The sequence below is a fragment of the Lycorma delicatula genome, chromosome 4, assembly GCF_047948215.1.
Source record: "Lycorma delicatula isolate Av1 chromosome 4, ASM4794821v1, whole genome shotgun sequence".
Lineage (NCBI taxonomy): Eukaryota > Metazoa > Arthropoda > Insecta > Hemiptera > Fulgoridae > Lycorma > Lycorma delicatula.
This window is the reverse complement of record NC_134458.1, coordinates 175,413,652-175,434,435: the sequence shown is the minus strand read 5'-3', so window position 1 is coordinate 175,434,435 and position 20,784 is coordinate 175,413,652. Positions and strand designations below refer to the sequence as shown.

The 20,784-nt window shown below is 30.0% G+C and overlaps 1 long non-coding RNA gene across 2 annotated transcripts in view; it reads right to left on the bottom strand.

Moving 5' to 3' along the window:
- The window catches only part of LOC142322981 (uncharacterized), a 319,417-nt gene that overhangs the window by 190,890 nt on the left and 107,743 nt on the right, over positions 1-20,784 (bottom strand). For both annotated transcript variants that reach the window (XR_012755986.1, XR_012755987.1), the window contains exon 2: positions 20,717-20,770. This is a non-coding gene — a long non-coding RNA (uncharacterized LOC142322981). The remainder of the gene's footprint in view (positions 1-20,716; positions 20,771-20,784) is intronic.

Here is a 20,784-nt window from a genome sequence, read left to right as displayed (position 1 = left end):
TCGGGATGGCCTTGTGGCAATACTAGAATAGCTGCCTTCTGCAGCCTTCGCATATCAGGAGTCTCGTTTCACTGAAAATTGGCCACTCGTTTCGATGAACCATCGTAACGTGCTCTCTCATTTTTTCTGAGCCTTAAATAACGAGCAGGTAAAGTTTGTTCAGAACGATACTGAGACATACGTTTGTATGTCTCCTGAGATAACGGTTCTTAATCGTTCATTTTGCGAGCACGAAGACTCGTTTTTCTTACTATCCTCCATCCCGGCGAGCTTTTTTCGATATCCACGTTAAAGCCATTATTCGATAATTCTTACATGATTGAACATATTGCCCGTCAAAAATCATATGATTTTTTACACATATATGTGTGTATATATATATATATATATATATATATATGTAGTCTATGGCACTCCCGGTAATGTGAGGATTCCAACGCGGGGTCATACAACTAAATCGGTTCAGCCATTGAACTTCTACAGTGGAACATACATACATACATACATACATACACCCTAAATAAATTATATTCATTTTTTGGCAGTCTTCTAATGATACATGTTATTATTAAAAACAAATTCAAAATAAAAATTATAAATTACGTATCAAAAAAATCAATTTTTATTATTAAAATCAAAAAATTATTAAATTAAAAAAAAAAAAAAAATTTATTCAATAATTAATATACTAATTAAATATATTTCCTTGAATGATTTTAAATTAGCTTGTTTCTGTATTGTTTTATGTTCTAGGAATTTGTTTGATTTTATGAAATGTTAGTAATAAATACATTTGTTCTAATCTGTATGTAATTATAAACTATACAGACCATATTAGGAATGAGTGTATATGTACATATGCTATTCCACGGATAAAAAACTCTGTCACAGTAAGGACAGATTTCCGGCTTAAAAAGTTAACCTTGAAAACGTACTCAAAGACTCAGTTTTTTCTTTAACTCGAGTTCCTGTGAACCGATTTGCTTGAAAAATCAACAGAGTGTTATTTCTACTAGATTTATATCACCCTATCAATTTTCATTAAAATCGGTTAAATATTGCGCCCAAAACTAAAAATTTTAAATGTCCCAGGGTTTTTTTGTCTCTAACTCCTGTTCCTGCAACCGATTCTCATAAAAATGAATACTGTAAATCTATACTGTATAAAAATGTGTATTGTAAAATGAAGACTGTATTCCCAATAGGTTTACATGACCCTACCAAATTTCGTCAAATTCGGTTAAGATTTGCGTCCGGTAGAGCAGACGAAAAAATCTTATACATACTGTATATACATATGTATATAAACATAACCGGGGACAATAGTGATATACAAATTCTTTGGAAATCAGCTAAAAAAGGAAATGCCCAAGCATCTTCTTGGATGGATCAAGGGAAAATATGATAAATCTCCGATTAAAAAAAATATCACAAATACACAAAAACACAATTATTACATAAAAGATACATGTTATTAAATCAGTTATTAATTATGTAAAATTTACACGTACGAAATAAAATTAAAATATACAAAGATAGATAATAAATGTAAAGAATAACTGTAAAATAATATTCAATCCAGAAAGCGTTAATGAAAAATTATTCTAGCACATATTTATGTACGCGTTGAATGGATATTTATAAAATCCAGAAAAATTAATAGAGATGTAAAAAGTTAAATTAGAATTATTTAAAAATTCATGGAAAAAAATAATATTGTTTCTGGAAAGAAAATATTTTAATAATTATATTTTAAATAAATAAATAAATTAATAAATATCAATTAAACATAAAAGTTAATTAATAAATTAATTTATTAAAAATCGTAATTTAATAACGAATGCTGAAAAAAAAATGGTCCTTTCTCGTAAGTCTAAATGTTGTGTTGAATTATACGAAAACAATTCCGTTGTTTTGTTTGATAAAGCTGAACACTGGAATTTTTTTTAAGAATAAATAATTATTCTATTAACCTAAGCAGTATATTAAGCAGTTATTCCGTTTCATTGTCAACGGTTGAATTCCTACCTCACATTGGATGGTTTTTTTTCTAACCGTTTTGGATGGATCTCATAGCTAAAAAGGGTAATGGGAGGCCGTCAAAGAAAAAAAAAACTATTATTTATCTTTACCCAGAAACATTCTTATTAAAATATTCTATTAAAATAAGTGTAAATGTAATTTGAAATAAATATTATTCTTTTATGATTGAGCTTATGCAGGAGGATTAGATAGAGTTACTGATAAAATACAGTCGGTAAGTTTTGAAAAATTGTTTTATATATTTTTTAATCTGACAGCATATCGTTGAGAATATATATTAAATTTCGTTATTATTTTTAAATTATTCTTCTGTTCAATGATTTCCAGTTTATCAGTTTCAGAAATTTTTATTTAATACGGTTTAAATAAAACGATTTCTACTTTTTAATAACAAGATTTATAAAAATATTTAAATTTATTACGTAATTTATTAAATTTTCTTTATTAAAATTTTCTTATTTTTATTCTGCTAACAAAGTTTGTACATTTAATCTGTTCCGGACTAAATAATTACTTCACTGAATATCACTAAATGCATCGATTCATCTTCATCATGGCCTACAGATATCTCTGGTACCTTACTGTTTATATTTCATGACTTGCAAAGGAAGTCTTTTAGGTGGTATCCTTTCTACATGTTCTTTCAACTATATCCTTTACTCCTTGACCCAATCATTCAGTAATTTCTACGAAGATATCTCCATTTGGGAACATAACCTAATCTGCAGCAATCTTTAACCTCCCCTCAGAAGGCGTATTTTTGTTATTCGAATGTTATTTTCCTCTTTTTTAACCAAAGCTCAAACATCAATGCCACAGATCAGCAATGGGATCACAATCGTTGGATAAAATTTAATTTCTTTTTTTTTTTTTTATATTGTTCTTCAGAATTCTATTAATTGTCTCAAAAAACGACTGAAACATGTTTTTCTGATATATTTCAACATTTTTTTTATCATACATAAGAATACATCCCTGGCAGTTAAAAATGAACATCTGCTGGATTCTTATTTTTTTCCGAAAGCCATAATGCTAGTTGTTTATATTCATAGGTCGTTTGAACAAATTTTATCAAGTTCTAATTTCATTTTACATGTTAACCGTATAAACTAGATAGAATAAAATTAAAATAATATTTACCAGTCTAGTCTGTAAATTTTACGTTATAAATTTTATAAAATTCTTTTAACATATATTATAAGAGTCCCTTTTAATTTTGTCTTCCAATAACATTTATACTTCTTTGGCAAATCTAGTTATATTAAAGGGGAAAATATGTACGTGATCGTGTCAAAAATGGGGTATTGGATTTTTTGCAAATCTTTATGTTTTAGGGTCCAACTAGGTCATCTAGACCAAAGAATATGTACCTAAGTATGTATGTCGATTATACACCTAAGTGTGGATTATACAATATTAGTATTGTATTATACAATGTATACAGTAGAATACGAGTACAATATTAAAATTAATTTTTGTCAAAATTTGTTAAAGTCGCGAAAACCAATTTCGATTTTAATGAAAACTTTATTAAAGCAAATTTGTTACGTAAAATGCATGTTATAAATAATCCAAAAAAATTTTTTCCCAAAAATCATCCCACCTCTTATAATTGAAATATATGTTTTTATTCTTTTGTTCAATCTGCCTTCGGTTTAATTACTTTTCAAACATTTTTTTTTTTAAGTTTATACTTTATATATAGAGCTATCGTTTTTTAAAATTATAGACCCGACCAAAGATCCAAAAAAGTATTTTTGTTGATAAAATTTTCTTTTACTTATTTTAGCCTTTCTTGAAGAAGGTGTTCGATTTAGAGAAAACGTTACTTTAGCATTTGTAAATATAAACATATTTTTATAAAACTATTTCTTAAAATATAGTCCCATCTCTAAAATAAATATTTTGTTTTTTGGCTGTAACTCTTTTAATTTTTATTATTCATAGCCGAGAAAGTCATGCAATACGTAGCCAGTTTTTAAAATTAAATTTAAATTAGTAGTACATATAAATTTTAAATGATTTTTTGTTTATTAATAATGTATCGTCTAGAGTTTTTCACATGCTTATTTATTATTAATTAAAAATATTAATTCCGACAATATATAGAATTCTATAAATTAAAAAAAAATATCGTGTCATGAAATTCAATTTACATTAAAGTAAATAGATATTTTTAATAGAGACTACTTAAAATTAAAAATTTACAGTAATACAAGATAAATTGCGAACAGATAAACATTTCCCATTAACTACGTTTATCATATGAGAAATCTGTCGAGTAAAACTAGCCTAGTAAACAATTCGTAAATATAATGTTATTTTGAGTTTGTTGCTAATTGAATTGGGTTTCAATACAATTAATTTGATGTTATCTTAATTAACTGCTATTATATCTAGTTCAAGGCTATTCCTGTATTAATTCTGTTTTGTCATCAATCTTTCGACTCCGAATTGATAATTTTCTTTAAACTTTTCGGTTACGTTTTAACATTTTCACCTCAACATTCTCGGCTGTTTGTTTTGTACGATTATACTGCAATAATATTCACTCTATAATTTTTACCTTTTACATATCTTACAATGACCGAATAAACTAAAGTTGGAATCTTAATGTCTGACCTACTAACCTAGTTTATCTCTTTACAAGATTAAACAATATTTTATAGAGGTTTTTGAAGTTTGTAAAGATGTTTGTCTCTTCATAAAATCCCTTCTCAAACATAATCGTCACATTTATTTATTTATCACTATCCTTTTTATCTTACTTAAAATAACTTTTAACTTTCAGTTTGAAAAAGAAATTACTGTTAGTTTATATAAATTGACTTGCTTTTTTTAAATATGCATACATATAATACAGAACAACAAACATGTGAATACACTTAAGCATGAAAAATAGTTCCTACTGATTTTGATAATGAAGGTAATGAATGAATTAAGAAGATTTACAGACAAATATTAATTAAATTTCAATTTAGCGAGTTTACAAATTCACTAAAAGACAAATTAGATTTAAATATCTAATAAATTTTTTTCACGGGTAAATCAAAAATTTACCCTAAAATAAGGTTTCTTAAGTATTTTTCGAAGTAAACAACAAATGTTAGCTGAGATTTTAATTTCTAAGGAAAATAAATGACTAAGATTTTCTTAAATAACGGGTTGATTAAAATTTCAAAATTAATGGGAGGTTAAAATTTCAGATTAAATTATCTTGTACAGAACACCGTAAAGAGAATGAAATGTTAGATTTAGTGTTTGATTCTCTGGTATAAAGGTCGAACAAAAGTCGGAATACGATCGGTATGTAGTCGGCAGTTAGATAGGTAGGTTTGAGCACGAGTTCTTAAGGGTTGTTAGCGTAGTAATTGAGTGAGCCAGAGTTGAGTTAGAGGAGGTTTTAGAGGGTTAGAGTTTGAGAAGAGGAGAGTTTGTCTCGTCAAGTGCTTGTAATGGGGGTGTTCGGTCACGTCAGGGTTTAGGTTAGAGTTTGGGGGGGTCAGCCGTTACAGTTACACAAGAACACACACACGCGCGCGCGCAAACACGCACACATGCACACATACACTCACGAACAAAACAAAAGTTTCAGACGCGGAGATACGGAAGGACCGACGTATGGACTCGGGATTGCTGACTTTGCTGTCTTCATCCTAAACCCCTCACCTAGTTATACCACGACCCACGTTCCTATACTTCCACCACCGCATCTATCAAAAGAGGACTATCCTTAATTGTTAGCTTCTCCTTAAGGAGACAAGAAGGAATGGAATTGTCATCGTCGGAATAATCGTTACAGTAACTCACGTAAACTCTAATTACATTATAATTATTCGTGAAATGCTACATGAATTAATGCGTCAAATACACAAGTAGAAATGAAATTAAAGTTAGATGTTGTGGAAGATTTTATTGTAAATATTAGCAAAGACTTTACTAATAATTAAATATTAAATATATTCTTAAATAAATTAATATGTAATATAAAAAATCAAATGTAATTATTTATTATCGGTATGATTCGCAGGAGGTCGAAAATGGAATTACTTAAAAATATAATCAGTAATTACGTATTTAGTTGATATATTTTATGGAATCATCTTACACATGGTGATCTTAAATAACATTTTTTAAAGAACTATCAATGTCATGGGAATTACACGTATCGTATCACAATAAGTTATGTTTATCAGACCGATCTATATTTATAAATCTACAGAAAGCATATGGATAATCTGGAATGGACACTTTTAATGAAATCTAAGGAAAATTCTAGAGAAAAAGATATTTTTATTTATTCATAAAAAGCCATGCCCACCTTATGGGTTCCTCCTACAAGACAGTACGTACGATTAACGTTGTAAAACAGCACCTAATGCATTTGGGCTATATCATGTTACTTGGAAGTAAAGCACGGACAATTAGTAACAGGGAGAAGAACCGGACTGAGGCTTTTGAAATGTTTTTTTGGAGAAGTATGGAGAAAGTATAATGGACGAATAAACTGAAGAATGAGGAAGTAATGAATTGGATTAAAGCGGAAAGTAGAAAAAAGAAAAGGAAACTGGTTAGGAAATATAACTGAGGAAGTGGAATCTCAACGATTGTTTTGAAAGGGTTAGCAGCAGGAGAAATGAAGCTAGGAGAAAAAGAATAAAGTTAATAGATAAGGTGAAGATTGGAAACTAAAACAGGACGAAGGAAAAGGCTTGGAACTGAAATGGATGGAGGTAGCGGTGGCGTAAGGGACTTGTCGCCAACAAGAACAGTATGTTGATGACATCATATTACTTGCCACCTGATTCACTCTGCATCACTCTGTATTCATCAGTCTACCTCAAAGATCCTAGTGCTCTTCGGAAGTAAATAAATCATTTAAAACCTTTAATGATATCTAAATTAAAATCTAGGGAAAAAATATTTTTATTTCTTCATAGGTGAAATGCTATGCCCACTCTTACGGGCTTCTCCTACGAAAGATTAACGACGTAAGATATGAATTTAATCCGTGGGAGCTATATCATGTTGTGTGGAAGTAAAGCGTGGAAATTAGAAAGAGGAAGAACATGCACCTATATCACCTTAGTAAGCTGGAGTTTATCATCTTCCTATCCACATGTCAATGTGGATAACGGAAAAAAATTAATGTTTACTCTTCGTCATTACTAGTTCCCGAACAAATTTTATCAAGTACAAACCCTTCCCTGATCATTTCAGTCAACGCCTAAACATTTTTTTTTTTTTTTTTAATGAGTGGACATGGTTCGGAGCATAAAATCTTACGGTTGTAATAACCCGTTCCAGCTAACCACAAAACAAGTGATGAAAGACCCAGCCCGGGACTATCCGTTTTGTGACTTGATATATGGGTCTGGTCTATAGAGACGTGAGGCAGAGGTCAGTATCTACAAAATGCAGTTGAAAAATGAAGATCTGGACAATAAACTGCTCCGGGCTTGCAAAGAAAATTCTCCTAATGCTCTAAACGATAAGAATCACCCCTATCGACGTTGACTGACCTCAATTGGCTGACAGGGTGAATTTTTTGACGAATGCGTCAATGGACGTTATCGGACGCCAAAAAACCATAAATTGGTCGTCTTTCATGTTCCTTTTTTTCCGAAAAAAAAATAAAGATTAATATTCCCTAATTTAACTATGATTACATTCGAAATAAATTTGAAGAGGTATAATGGCAATGGTATGGATTAATTGCTATGAAAAAAAATTAGAATTTTAATGTAATCAAGAATAACAGAAAGGAAATTAATTGTGATATAAAGGGAAATATTACAGGGAGTTAAATGTTAATATAGGTGAAAAAACATACTGGAAGGATGTTTTTTTATTATTGTACTGAAATCACAAAGAACATATCTTTGTTAGAAGATATCAGAAGCGGACTTACACAATTCAAGAGAACATTTATTCGGGAGAAAATGTGCATAAAGTGAAACACCCTTTTATGAGTGTTTGCTTATAAAAGTGCTAGAATCAAAACATAAATTTACGAATTAGAGTGAAAGTCCTAAAAATACTTGTATGAAATATAACGGTTTATGAAAGAATACATGGAAATCGAGAAAAACAAAGAATCAAAGCTTTTAAGATATGATTTTATAATAGGATGATGAAATAAAGGTGTATGGATGAAAACGAAATGCTTTTAAAACAAATTAGAGGAGTTTTGAAGTAGAATTTTGTAAAAAATAAGGAAAAAGCTTGGCGACCCATAAATTAAGGTATATAAAGAAGTATAGGGGTGAATTAGTAATGGTAAGCTAAGAGTAAAAACGGATAATTAAGGATGCAGATTGTAATCTAATGCCGAGTCCAACAAATTGGTATAGAATTGAAAGTAATAAAAACCATTTAAACGACTGATGATACAAAAAAAGGTTAACATATTATAAAAGTATATTTATTCCAAAATAAATAAATTTAATATAATTATTTTTAGTTTCGTTACAAATATCATTAAGGTTCATATATATTATTATTATTAAAAATGCTTTTTGTACATCATATGCAATTAAGGAAAATAATATAATATGGGATAATATCTTTGATAAAAAATTGCTTATAAAAGAAGAAAAATATGGTAGAGGGCTAAAAGTAGATTATCAAAAAGACATAAAAGTAGCGATTAAGGTTAGATCTACGAAAAAAAAGAGAAAGGTTGATTGTTATAAGGCTGAAGTAGAAAGCAGCTGTAAAAGGGTGAATGAGATAGAAATAGAAAAAGCTTGTTGAAAAAGAAAGAGTGGAGAGGAGAGGAACGAAAGAGGGAGCTCAGAGGGACTCCACATAAAGAGGTTGCTGGCAGATGATCCAATGTATTCTATTTTCCAGTCGGATGCTCAGTTTAGAACTGTTACCAAACCCCTCGCTACATTTTCACTCATAAACCATGTTTTAGAGAACAGTACTGGGGTCCATTTCGTTCTTTTCCGAGTCGAGGCAAACACTCCACCTTTCTGCATCTCTTAATTTACAGGGTGGCGGCCTCGAATTTAATTCATATTTAACGCATGACTCGTTTATCCTCTCGTTTCACCTGTTTCTCGTGCATTTAAACCGCATCCCCTTTTCTACTTTCTAACTTTATATTCTTATATACAAACGGTTTATCTTTAAAATGGATTATCTGTAAACGTAATTACCTCCTTGTTTCTATCTCTGACTAGACGGTGCTTATATTTCAAAAGAATCTGCAGGGCAAACTCATCTCATTTAGTTTATAAATCACTTTATTTTATATTCTATTCATGTTATAAGCATTCGAGTGTACTTTGTGTTAATAATTATGCGAAAACTAAAACACAGAAATTTTATTTTTTAACTTAAATTTCTGAAAGGTTCCTGAGTACGTATTCGTATACATGCGCGTGTTTTTGGTAGAATTTATTAGATTTAAAAAATACAAATATAAATGTTTGTTTCATTAAAATGATTATTCAATCATTCTTAAGAATTTAAAAAAACAAAAAAAAAACCACAACATTTTATATTACATTAAAACAATCTTTGAAAAAAAAAACTGAAATATTAATTAATTTATTCAAGTTAATTTTTAAGTATATAAAAACTGAATTATTTCAGATTTTAAAACAAAATTGGCTGTAATAATAAATCACAAAATCTTTCTTGAAGTCCAAACTGAAACAGCTACAAAAAATAAAGTAGAACATTTCTTAATTTTTGAAGCTATTGAAAATACAATAATTTCCTTTCTTATATTCAGTATAAACTTTCAATAAAGCGTCGTGAAAAATAATTACTTCCTTGTACGAAGTAAAGGAAGTATTGTGATCGCGAAAAATTTCGGATTTCAGATTTCAACCGAAATATCCATTTTGACCATTCCTGAATGCATTTTGACTATTTTCTGTACGTACGTACGTATGTACTCACGTAACTCAAAAACAACTAGCCGTAGATGTTGAAATTTTGGATTAAGGACTGCTGTAACATCTAGTTGTGCACCTCCCTTTTTGATTGCAATCGACTGAACCAAAAGTGTCCCAAAAATTCCAAAATACAAACAAATTTGGATTTTGGACATTTTCTTAACTGCAGTAATAAGCCCTCATTGAGAACTTTTCAACGATATATCACATGGTACTTATTTTCATTTGTTTCAGATTTACAGCCATATAAAATTTTAATTAATGAAATATTTGGATCTTAGAAGGGAAAGGCAGAACGGTTCGAATCAGATTTCATTTCCTTTTTTGTTAAATTTTTTTTAATTTAAATATATTGACTTATTAATAATTATTAACCTCTGATTGTAAAATAAAAAGTTTAAAAAAGGTTTTACGATAAATAATAATTCAATAATAAAAATTTTAAAAAATTAAAAAATATTAATGAAATAAAATTTTATGTATTTTTCATTTTAAAAATTTGTGTATATGTGATTTAATAGGCGTACAAGGATGTCATGTGGTACCCACGTCAAATTTCTTTTTAAATGGCAACCAAATTATTTATTACATTTTTGGATAATAAAAAAATAAATTTTAGAAAATTTATATTTTAGACAATTTTTAAAAAAAATCTAACCCTTTAAGGGCTACAACTAATTAAATAAAACATCTGTAATTTTATTTTTATTTATTTATTTTCCGAATGTGCTCGTTGCAATCTCTTCAGCTAGTGAATAATAAGAAATCCTCCCACGGCCCTACGACATGAGGATGATATGTACGACTCGTAAATGAGGTGTAGTCTTGCACAGACTTAGGCCGACATCCCTGAGACGTGTGGTTAATCGAACCCTAACCACTAAAGTACACCGGTATCTACTATTCAGTATTCAAATCCATAAAAAACCAAGTAACCAAGGATTTGAACCTCAGAATTTTTGACTTTGAAAATCAGCTGTTAAACAACTGATTTACGACGACGACTTAACCACTAGGCCAGCCCAGTGGCTATTAGTTTTTTCAGAAAAAAAAATTTAACGTAACTTCTATTTTTATATTTTTTACTTTTTGAAACAAACCCGGAACGCTTCAACAAGATTCAAGCGCTTAGATTCACTTTTATCCATTTCCGAAAGTTGTGCACTTTGAAAAAAAGTTGCGTTGACTATTATAACAGCACGTATATAAAGAATAGTTTTTGTCTATTTCATTTTTGTTATTATAGTTACTACTACTTCTTTTAATTGAGTTATATAGGCATCGACAATTATCATTATTATTCAACTCCACCGATCTCCGTTGCGGAGTGCTAACATCTACTCCTTTCATCCGGAGATCCCGGGTTCAAGCTTGTCAGGCATAATATTTTTCACACGCAACAAAATCATTATCGTCCATTCTAGTAAGTTTTTATATGGATAATAAATTAATGCTATACGAATAGATAAATAAATAAATACAATTATTGTTCCTTAAAATCCATTTCAAGAATCTTGGTGTACGTGAGAGATCTACATCATTTCAACAGTATTGAAATTTTATCGGTTTTAAAGTTTGGTATACTCTCTTCTTTCTGAATCCAAAAAAATGAGATCCAAAGGTTGGTGGTCTAAGGATTTGTACGACTATCTCGTAAGTAGTGAGAATATACGACTGATCGAAGAAATTCCGTTTAAAATAGCACAACCCATCCTGACCCCAGCAGGGGAAGACATTCGCTTTGTGACGATCCCGGGCGCCACACCACGCCCCCGCTGGTAAACCTCTGATGGGCTTTACCAGAGGCCGTCTTTTAGTCTCTCTAAACCAGGTTTAGAGGGTCATCAGTTACATTCATCAGTTTAGCCTCTGTCAGGATGCCAGAGATGCAAATGCCTCGGTAAACATTTCCATCAGTGTATTTACACAACCTACCCATAACTTTTGTATGGCCTCTTCCAACCACGACCACCGACCGTAACTTAAACCCTCAATTATCAAATAAACCGATTCACGGAAGCACGATCCCCGCACCATCCTCTAACACCGAAAATTCCACATAAAAACTCTTCCTATATCTAACTTTAATTAGATTTTGCAGTCAGAGCATTACTTAATTGAGTTTTTAAACACTAAAAATACTATTAGTTGGTATTTCTATACCAATAAAACAAGTGTCGCAACAAGGACATTTTGTCCTACAATTCAATTTATTATAAGTCCTCTTGATTTACTTAAAAATCAAGAAACAGATTCACAAATTTAATAAGCCTCTAATAAAAACATAACCTATCTATCTCTGTTCTGGTCCGCTTTAGGGAGTGAGGTCCAATGCCTACACCCTTCCACACCGCAGTTCCATTACAGAGTTCTCCACACAACCATTCTCATCCTAACAGAGAATATCTCAGGTAACAGGGCCTCGATGCCAAAACGCCTATCTTGGCGAAATAAGCACCCAGGTGGGCTCCTACAGCCCCGGGTTGTTATTTTATCAATTCATCTGTAACAGCATCAGACCCCTTCAGCCATCCTCCGCAGGGCTAAGAATCTAAGGAAGCCAGCAACTATGTTCCATTCCCTTTCGATTTTCCAATTAACTTGCAGATCAAAACCACAATTGATCTTGCGACTCTCTAGCTACTTTGGTATGTTCAGCTTCGTGCCTAGAGAAGACATATAAAACATGGTGCACATCATCAGTGGCCCTACACTCCCAACACAAGCCAGTTAAATTTAAAATAAGGATAAACATGAGCTTGCTCTCACAGTTAATGATACGCTATATTTAAATTTATTTCAGATAATATAATGGCTGCCACAATGTATGTGGATAATCATTCGCCGAAAGAGAAAAAGAAACTTGATATTTGAAAAGTATAAAATTTTAAGTATGTATGATTGAAATTTGAAATCAACATCGAATAAAAAAAAATCTTGAGATTGCCATTAATTCTCATGGCACACCATTATTAACCATGTCGTATGACATAGCTGGCAATCATAGCTTTATTAAGAAATAGATGGTGCTCCCAACAGATGTCGATAAACATAAATGTTGATTAATATTCCCTGCCTGTCGTAATAAAAATACAAATTATACAATAGACCGATAAGAGATTCAACGATAACATTATAACTTTATCGAGGAATTAAGTAGGATATGCACTGCTGAAAGCGATGTCATTCCATTCGGTAGCCAACATCTTAACACAGCCCAACCGATAAAATTAACGAATTATTTGCTCTGAGATCGACATACTTTTTTATTACCAGAGTAACACAGTACGCCTGTTAAATAAAATAGAGTAATAAAATGATGTACTTAACTGATGATCGTTATTATTCAATTATCACGACGGATGATTTAAAAAGTGAAGACAGTTTTTTACCGATAAGTTGTGATTTGGCTGTATTACATTAAGTGTTTTTATTCTTATTCACATTGAATCTGTCTGGGCTGAATCATAGTTCGGCTATAAATTGCATTTTAATGATTACACAATATTCATTTAAACAGTGTACTTCTATATTTTTAGAAAAAAAATTGTACATTAAAAAAAGTTGTCAAGCTAAGCGTTCTAATTAAATTTTACCATAAGTTTTAACTGAAACATCTTGAGGATGATTCGTTAAAGAGTAAAGAGAAAAACTCTAGATAATATGTAGTGGAAAAAAGTGGAACTCTTATTATTGTAGCATAGTCTGTTAAAAAAAAAAAAAAAAAAAAAAAAAAACAAGAATAAAAAACCAAGCAAAATACTTTTTTACGGATTAATTTTTTCTGTTTTATAAAAATTATATTCACCCTTTTATCTCCTTATTATATGCTAATACATTTTAAATATGCGTGAATAGAATTAAAAAAGGCGTTTAATTAAATATTTTTTTTTTAGTAATATAATTATTTTTAAAATTATTTTCTTTTTACATGTTGAAATAGTATTATTCTTGTTAACAATATTATTTCTTAAACATTTTATTTTGATGGTTTTTTTTTAAACTAGTAAATCAAGGTCTTACTTTAACAGGATCTATTGAAGTTTGATATGTTTATGATACAGTTACGTCCAAATGAATTTTCCGATTTTTTTTTTTTAATTTGGTAACCAACCAAATAACGTATTTGTGAAGACTTTTGTAATGAAATTTAATTAAGAAATCGAAAATTAAACTTAAGTGGAGAAAGGAATTGCCGATCATAAGTGACTGCACCAGAAATAATCTTACTAAATCAACAATATTGTAAGCACCCTTTTTAAAGACGCCGGACATACCTAACTAATGACTGAAGTAATTTTTCTAATACATCTTTTGTATTTGTTTTTTTCTTAGAAAATCCGAGTGGAAACTTATTAAAGAAAAAAAAAGAAGAAAAATAATAAGTTTATCGAAAAATTAACACAAGATTACATATTTTATAGTCCAATGATAAAAGGAACAATAGTATATAATAGTAGGAGAACGGTAACAGAAATAAATTTACATATAAAGATGGAGTAAAATATTAAACAGTGAAGTATCTCACATGTAACCTCTGAGAGTAACTGAAAATGGTGGATGATATCATCAGGACTGAGAAGGTAACAATGTGTTTTAAATGGTGACAAAACTCTCTCTTCACTGGATCCACCTTCATCTGAAAAATAGCTGCCGCCATTTTGTAAACTGAAAGTCTTCACAAATACGATATTCGGTTGAATAAGAAGAATATTTCGATTTCGATCGTAAATGGATGAGGAATGACGAATGAAGTTTCGGACTACAAGGCCATTAATTGGTATTTGTGGCTATGACGTCATGACATCACGGATTAGAACCTTTTTAGAGAAGTGAACATAAATAGATATTACATGCAGCCATAAAATCGGTAAAAGCCTTAACGTTTTCCCGGTCCGAGAGTGTGAAACATATAAAATAACTAGTAACAGTTTTCAAAAATCTTAAGAAACTGAAGTTCCACAATTTGGATTTTACTATTAAAATTCTGTATCTACTGTTTATACCTGTCTGAATAAAAGGAAATCATAAAATAAAATACGTGGATCACAATTTTATTTGCCTGTATATAACCCTATCACCGGTTAAAGGGGAACTATCAGATACCGTTGTTAGTTTTCATAAAAAATGAATAGCTCTAGTGGTCCACATAAACTTGTTACAATAATAACGTTCACGATTATACGTTTAACCTTTGCAGATATGTTAAACAAGACAACACACGTTTACATACCAGAAAACTGTCTCTTTTTTTGAACTTTTGAACACACGGACTCCAAAACATTGAGAAACGAAAAAAAAAATGTTTACCCACAACTTTCCTTATTATATAGTATACTGTAATATTTTAGCCGGAAAAACAAGTTTTGATCGTGATTAAGACCACCATTAAAATAAAAAAATATTAAAAGTTGAAGAAAATTTGAAGGATTTAAATTTTATTTATATTATTTACAATCACTATCTTTTATTAAAATGCATGAAATTGAATAAACGTTTGAAATATTTTTTTCGTAAGAGTAGGGGGGCAGATCTGATGTTAATACGGTAATCTTATAGAATAAATCGTTTTAGCCATTCAAAAAAATTTATTAGTATCAATATCTTATATAAGTAATCATATAAAACTTTGTGGTTAGTGATTGATTCAACCTAAATACGCGGCATATTTTTTTAATAAATACGTTTTGATATAAAAGTTAACTTGCACATTTTTTTTCTTTTAAAGTTTATATTCACCTGAAAGCCTGGATCTTAATCTGCATTTCTGCATAATTTCTGCCTACAATAAGGCTTTTGTGTAGTGTGATCAACATCTGCATTCCAGCTTCATAGAAATCTGCCACTCAAGAAGATAACCGTTTATGAACGGCTGTTTTAAAGTCTCTTCGTTGCGGCTCTGACCGCCAACGAATTGCTTTAAATGCAGGAACAAGTGGTAGTCACTGGGCGCCTGGTCAGGACTATATAGTGGGTATTCAATTTCTCCTCAAACAAATGACTCGATGAGATCTTAGTTTCTTCTAACCGCGTTTGGCCGACACTGTCGGACACGTACTGATCATGCTACACCTTCTTTTTTGGATTGCGCGACGCACTTTACTTAAGATATCTCAACGTATCTCGGCATTTATCGTTTCATCACAAGGCAAAAAATCAACAAGAAACAAGCTCTATCTACCCCAAAACACAGTACACATGATTTTTCAGTCTATTTGCTTGAACTTCACTTTCTTGACAGATGTTGAGCGTCTCCATTCCACGGACTGTTATTTTGATTACCGTGATGTGATGTTTGTCACCAGCAACAATTCGATTTAAAAACTGATCGACTTCATAGCAATATCTCGTGAGAAAATTCTAAGTACTGGTAAAATGTTTGTTTTTGAACTTTTAGTACAAGTCAATTTTTGGTACCCAGCATGAGCGAAACTTCCGATAATTTAAGCGTATCAAACAATTTCATAGAGAACACTTCGTGAAATTAAAGAAAATTCATTACATAGTCGGCCTCATGCCGTATTAAACGAACCACCGTGAAGAGGCGATACGAGAGTCAAAAAATGACATACCAGGCTTAGGAGCCTCTACATCGCGTAACCTATAAATGGAAACCGCGCGAAAATTCCAGCCGCAAAAATGACCGTTTTCGCAATTAAATTTTGTTAAAACTATAAAAAGCTAGACAACACCTCACACCGTCCCACGAAGAGACCCTAATTTCATTTAGTCAGCATATACGACTCCCTCCGGAGGACGGGGCGCATTTCTCCCTCCAAATAACTAGGGCTCCGGTAGGCGCACTCCTGCTAGCCCATAGGTGCTGGTACCGAAAGGACTTCAGCGAATGGACTGAAGGGGAATCACACCGGGATTACTAGGCCCAAAAGCTTAGTCTCTCACGGTCAGAACCAGTAAATAAATTTTACGATAGTCCATACGGATAGGAACGCAAATTACCAAATCCGTCCATAAATAAAACTTAAAATTTATAACCGCCACTAAATAAACGATAAAATCCGCCCAATAATAGAAAGTGTAGGAGCAAGGGAAATTTTCCAGGCTCTGCGATCTGTAGGGAGAAATATTGAAACTCCCGCCATTCTTGCGTTCCGTTCCGTTACATAGTGATGAAATCGTAAACCGTCTTCTATCACGGACTTTTCCATTAACTTTCTGCACCAGGTCGGAAGTAATATGATAGACGGGTCGCCCAATCCGTGCCACGTAGTGTACATAAGTACATGCTTTCTTTAAATTCCGGAACCTATTTTCTCACCATTCCATTGGGCATAGCGTTATCCCCATACACCCACTAATCTGTCGATGAATTTCGACGTTTTCGTATCTCTTGAATTTAAGAAATACATTACTACAGTATATATTTTAAAATCGGTGGCGGTGTCATAGGCATTTTTAACACGCGCAAGAAACTGCAAACAAAGACTAACAATCACATAACGGCGTCTGTAGCAAACTGATAGATGTAGTTACTACGTACAAATACGCAAAATGGCGACAGCCGCGCTGTAGTAAACACATCAAAACGGTACTAATTTATAAAAAATACCTCGTTTATTAACTAAAACAGAGGTGCATTTTGAGAATTCAGGAGACTACAAAACGCCAATAAAAAAAGGAATAGGCATCTAAAATTTTCACCATTATAATAACTTCCTTGTTTAGTATTCTGCACTTTATAGCTAGGAAAGTAAAAATAATTTTTCAAGAATGTTTTTTTTTTGTTTAATATCCGGAACCACCATAGGTACTGCTTCAGAGGATGAGATGAATGATTTGTAGCGTGTGAAAATGCCATGCCTGACCGGGATTCGAACCCGTGATCTCCGGATGAAAGGCCGAGACGCTACCATTAGCGCCATAAAGGTAGGCTTCAAGAAAAGTTTAAAAAGTAAAAATATAATTTTTTAAGATCGGAGATAATAAATTTGATTAATTTCTTCCTTTTAATATCACTTTTTATTTTATAACACAAATTATAATTTTTCTTTAGTTACTAAGTTTAACATAAAATATTATTTTCTGCATTTTTCTGAATGAACAAATTTTAAACAATTTTTACTGTGTAATTATAAAGTTAATAATAAAAACAACCGATGTAAATATTTTGCAAACTAAACTAAAAAACATTGTTTTAATGTTTGTTATTAAAGTGATGTAACAGGAAAAATTACATTTTTATTACACTTTAATAATATTTTACCTGTACAAAAAAAATACTTAAAACTGCTTGTTAGACGCTTTTTTTATAATTAGGTAACAAAATTAAATATAATCCTAAAAGTTCTGAACACTGCGTTTTTTTTTAAACAAAGATTACTAAAACAAGAGCAAGTTAATTTAATATTAAAAATATATATGTAATAATTTTTAATATATCAAATTTTTATGTAGGCCTATGCAAGATATACGTTAAATAAGTAGCACTTTTGTTTGTGTAATCTACATTCGAGTCAAAAGTTAATTTTTTCATGTTCTTATAACTGCCATGTTAAAGAAGAATGAAGTTTATTTAAGATATAAAAAATTCTAACATGATATAGCAAATTCTAAGATCAGATAATTTATAACTTTTAAAGCAGTAATAATAGTATCTCACTTTAGTACGAAATGGGCTGTGTGACCTATATCATTCATATATCAATGAAAATTATATTCCTGAAAAAAAAAAAATACATACTATCCAACATATTTAAGATAGTTTCTTATGTATAATCATCAGGTTATCTGTCCTTAGGTAGGTCCATTTCACCCTATTCGTCCTCGTTCACTTCTACTCCCAGCTAAAATTTTAATATCCTGATTATTCCCATCTCCTTTTCATCGTCAATAATGTTTACTGTTTTTTGGCCTTTTTTTTAATTTTTTACCTATCCTTTTTGACTCTGTTTTATTCGACACTTTTTTCATGATATGGCCTCCCATTTACCTTTATTGTTCTGAATTAATCAGATTAAGCCTCTACTCTCGTTAGCTCTCCTGAGATTATTTTATCTACACATTTAATCTTCTCTAATCTCCTCCTAGGTTACACCTCTAATCTCTTCGGCTTTCTTTTCCTCAGTTTTCTATATTACAAATCCATGCAGAAGTACAATCTAAATGAAAAACTTTAAAAAATACAAGATTTTTGATTCTTTATATTAATATTTTATTAGCCATTGCTATTCTTTTTTTATTTTCATTTCATTTACAGTTTCGCAATCTTCTGTTAACATGATATCTTAATATTTTTACTGTTTCATACTTTTTTATTGGATTATTGATTTATTATTGATTATTATCTTCCAACTAAATTATTTTAGTTTTCATAACATTTATTTTTATTCTATATTTTGTCATAATATCTTCTAATTTTGAAATCATCTGTTGATTATTTCGTGTTTAGCTTTAAAAAAAAAAAATGTCATCTGAAAACATACAGTTTATTATTCTTCCTCTAGATTTCTTCTAGATCATATTTTTCAAGATTCATGTTAAACAAAGTCGGTGATAGGCAGAAACCTTATCTTTTCCCTTCTTGTAGATCAAACTATTCACTTTATATGTTTATACATTATAAAAATATAAAAGAATATATGTAATATCAACAAAAAAAATTTCACTTTACAATAATGATTTAATAATTTCGTAAAAAAAAAATGAAATAGATTTTGTTTGATGGTTTTATTTTAAGGAATTATTGTACAAGTACATTAAAAAACGTAAAATAAATAAATAGAAAATTAAAAAAAAAACTATTTCGTTAATATCTTATAATTTTTTGTGCTTTCTTTGCACTATTATCCTATACCATATTTTTGAAACTGATAATCCTTAATTAAATCTTTTTATTTCTTATTTTAATAAAAAAAAAAATAATAATAATAATAATAATACAACGTTCAATATTAATAACAAAATAAAAAAATAAAATATAATAAGAGCATTTCGATTGTTAAGCAATTGTTGTCTATATGAACACAGGAATTAGTAAATATAAATAATAAAACATAAATTAGGTTCTAAAAAGCTATTGAACATATTTAGAAAAATAAGAGTTATGTTTTATAGACACTTAATACTGATGCATTAGAATAAATTAACTAAAAATATATTTGAAAATTTCACCTCTAATCATAAAATAGTCAAAAAACGTATAAAAGAAGTTAAAAAAAATATAGAATCAAATTAAAAAGTTTTCTTTGTCTTCCTTTTAATAAAGGAAGACAAAGAAAAATTTTTAGAGGCAAGATTAAGAAATTTAAAGGATTTCAGGATGTAAAAAATAGAGAGAACATCCAATCAGAAGAAATAAATAAACAATTTAATTGAAGAATGAAAGATTACTGAGGAAGGGCAAAGAAGCGAAGAAGAAAAAAAAATTAAATTAGTAATCAAATTATAATTACATAGCTCAATATACAAGATGATATTAAAAGTATCTTTTTTGTAATCTTATATTATAAAAGATAAACAAGAAATATAATTTTAAGATAATAAATTTAACTAAAACAAAATATGAAAGGGTGTATATACGATTCGTAGATAAATTTAAGTTTTGAGAAACATTTCTTTGTAATGACAATAATTTATTCCCTTTAAACAAAAATAAACTATTATTTTAGTGTTAAAACCGAAGAATAATATTTTACCGATGTCTTGAATATTATTACATCAGTATTTTTTTATCTACAAATATATAAATCAAACATAAAATAACACATATTCAAATTACATAAATACAACCGTATACTTACATAATCAAAATAAATCCATTAAAACTCTTGATATTTGTTTTATGTACAATTCTCCTAAAACAAAAAAC